We start from the raw sequence: 3,624 nt of genomic DNA, 5'->3' as shown, positions 1-3,624 counted from the left end.
AAAAACTCACTGGATACCCCCTCATCTTGGGAAGGCCTTGGTTAGCTACTACGGATGCTTACATCAGCTGTCGAGCTGGGAGCATGACCATCAAGAATGGGCCTATGTCCAAACAGCTAGTCCTATACCCTCCTACCCAACCTCTGCTAGAACATGACTTACCACTCTGGTTGGAAGAGGGAGATGAGGATGAGGTCTACTCTGCACCATTGTGCATAGTAGAAGCCACCAGGGGAGGCCCTCAAACCGAGGATGACTTGATTGAGAATTTGATTCAAAATCCACCTCCCGGTGCACTGTCATTAGAGGAGTTGGTGGAAGATACCCAAGCCAGTGCTTTGGTGGACCTCTGTGTGATTGATCCAACCTCTCCCAGAGTTAAGAATGTGGAATTTGGCCCTGAAAGAACTTTAAAGATCAGCTCCTCCCTATCTCCCTCCCAGGAGAAGGAGCTGTGTAGCTTATTGAACAATCATTTGGATGCTTTTGCTTGGAGCTATAAGGAGATGAAAGGAGTCCACCCTTCGGTTTGTACCCATCACATTTACATTAAAGAGGATTGTAAACCAGTCAGGCAGCCTCAGAGGAGAATGAATCCAGCCCTTAAAGACATTATCAAAGAAGAACTGCAAAAGTTATTGGATGCAGGATTCATCTACCCCATCTCTGATAGTGAGTGGGTCTCACCTCTAGTGCTTATGCCCAAGAAAAACAGGAAGTGGAGAATCTGTGTAGATTACCAAGAACTTAACAAAGCCACCAAGAAAGACCATTTCCCTTTGCCTTTCATAGATCAAGTGTTGGATGGACTGGCAGGGAAGAAGTTCTTCTCTTTCCTAGATGGGTTCAACGGGTATAATCAGATCCAAATCAGCCTGGAGGACCAAGATAAGACCACCTTCACTTGCCCATGGGGTACCTTTACCTACCGGGTCCTTCCCTTTGGGATATGCAACGCTCCTGCCACTTTCCAGAGAGCAGTATTGAGCATATTTTCTGAGTTGGTTCACGATTCGGTGGAAATCTATATGGATGACTTTACTCCTTATGGGTCCAACTTCCAAGAAGCATTGACTAACCTGGGAAAAGTTTTAACCAAGTGCATTGAGATGAACCTGTCCCTCAGTCCTGAAAAATGTGAATTCCTGATGACTGAAGGGACTGTGCTAGGTCATACAATTTCTTAGCAAGGATTACAGGTGGATCCTAACAAGATTGCTATCATCCAAAAGGTCCCACCTCCTCAAAAGGTAAGAGATGTTCGGAGTTTCCTAGGCTTAGCAGGATATTATAGAAGATTCATTAAAGATTTCAGTAAGCTAGCCTAGCCGTTTTCTGGCCTCTTAAGGAAAGATGTTGAGTTTAAATGGACCAACGACTGTCAAGGGGCTCTGGATGAGTTGAAAGATAAGCTGGTGTCTGCCCCGATCTTGAGAGGTCCAAACTGGGCCCTACCTTTCCACATCGACACCAATGCCTCGAACAAAGCATAGGGCCAGCCTTAGGACAAGTTGAGGAGAAACTACCATATGCCATATACTTCGTCAGCAAAAACCTATCCAAGGCAGAAATGAACTATACTGTAGCTGAGAAAGAGTTCCTGGCCGTGGTCAATTCCCTAAACAAGTTCAGACACTACATCACTGGTTATCAAACATTCTTACACACTGATCATGTTGCGATTAGATATTTAATGAATAAGCTTGATGTAAATGCTCGTATCATTAGATGGTTACTTTTGTTGCAACAATTTGATTTGACTCAGTTCAACAAAAGAAGAGTACATGGCTGCCAGTTAAGTAGCTTGTGAGGCTATCTGGATGAGGAAGATTCTGGTTGGTTTGTTTAGTCAACAAATGGATCCAACAATGATTTACTCTGACAATCAGAGTCGTATCAAACTCTCTAAGAATCCAGTTTTTCATGATCGGTCCAAGCATATTGATATCCAATATCATCACCTTCAAGATTGTGTGTAGAGGAGAATCAGGGGGAACTGGGATTAGATCTTGGAAATAATCGACTCAAATAGATACTCATCATAAGCTAGCTTCTTTCTTGCTCCTTCCCCCCTCCCTATTGATTGATTGATCAGAAGAAGCATCTTCGGGCAGCCAGCCATTGTATTTAGATAGGTAGGGAAAACCAATTGGTTGGATTTCTTTCCGAATGAATCGATCGAGAAAGCTCGAAAGAGCATGGGGGAGCTCAGGAGGGATCGGATGTTCTCAGTTTCAAGTGCTCGCTGATTGAGATTCACGATGATGCTCCTCGAAATGAATGATTGGTATTCAAATGCATGGGGGATGGATGAAAGAGCATGTTGCTGGCTGGCATAAGCAATAAATAAGTGCCTTTCATTCATAAGCAATAAGTGCTCGCCTTTCAATAGACCGAACCCGCCCGGTAAGGCCGGCGCAGGACCAGCGCAGGACCAAACAAATAAGGCGCAGGACCTTACTGGCTGGGTTGACCCAGGACCTTAACCTTTAAGGCCCAGAATCAAATTGGGGGGCCTTACTCTTCAAGTAGGTTCGCCTATAACGTTACAGGACCTTGCCTTATGTTTAGAAGTATACACCGAACGCCTTTTCTTGATGGGCTCAAGTAGTGGTGGATTAGTGTTATGGAGTGGCTCGTTATTGTCGACAAGCCAGGTAAGGAAAATGTTGTTGCTGACTTCTTGTCTAGATTGGATTTTCCTGCAGGTGAAGAAGGGACAGTGGATGATCAGATGCCAGATGAACACATGTTTGCTATCTCAGTACTCTCTCCATGGTTTGATGATATAGCAAACTACTTGGTCTCAGCATAGTTCCCTCCGCATCTATCCTCAAAGGAGAAGAGCAGAATTGTGAGGAAGAGTGCCCCATTCACTTGGATTGGGGGCAACCTGTTTAAACTTGGCCCAGATCAGATCTTGAGGCATTGTGTTAGGGAGGAGGAAGTCTTTGACATCCTCCTAACCTGTCACGACGGGCCTTGTGGAGGCAACTTTGCAGCAAAAAGGACTGCCTTCAAAATTCTACAGGCAGGCTATTATTGGCCTACTCTTCATCAAGATGTCAGAAGATACATCAGCCAGTGTGACTGATGTCAGAGGATGGGGAAACCGACTCCAAAGGATAAAATTCCCCTCCAACCTCAAGTGACCTTCGAGCCATTTGAGAAGTGGGGCATGGATTTTGTGGGTCCTATCAACCCTCCTTCAAAGCAAAGGTCTTACATCATTGTGTGCATCGACTACCTGACAAAGTGGGCAGAAACAAAGGCAATCAGGGCAGCGATAGAAGAAAAGGTGGCTGAGTTCTTAAGGGAAAATATCTTCTACAAGTTTGGATACCCAAGAGAGTTAGTCACCGATCAAGGAAGCAAGTTCACTTCTAACTTGGTTGAAGACTTGATTGCTCATCACAAGATCAAGCACAGAACTTCCACCCCGTATCATCCACAAGCAAATGGGCAGGTGGAAGTCACTAATAGAGCATTGGAAGGGATTTTGACTAAGGTGGTGAACAACAACAGAAAGGATTAGGCAGATCGCCTGGTTGAGGCCACCTGGGCCTACAACACCACTTGGAAAAATACAACAGGTTTCACACCTTATGAGCTGGTCTATGGGAA

This window comes from Pinus tabuliformis, chromosome 3_1, assembly GCF_031772625.1.
Source record: "Pinus tabuliformis cultivar Carrire ecotype Pingquan chromosome 3_1, CPIR1, whole genome shotgun sequence".
In the NCBI taxonomy this organism is placed as follows: domain Eukaryota; kingdom Viridiplantae; phylum Streptophyta; class Pinopsida; order Pinales; family Pinaceae; genus Pinus; species Pinus tabuliformis.
Note: the sequence above shows the minus strand (reverse complement) of the source record.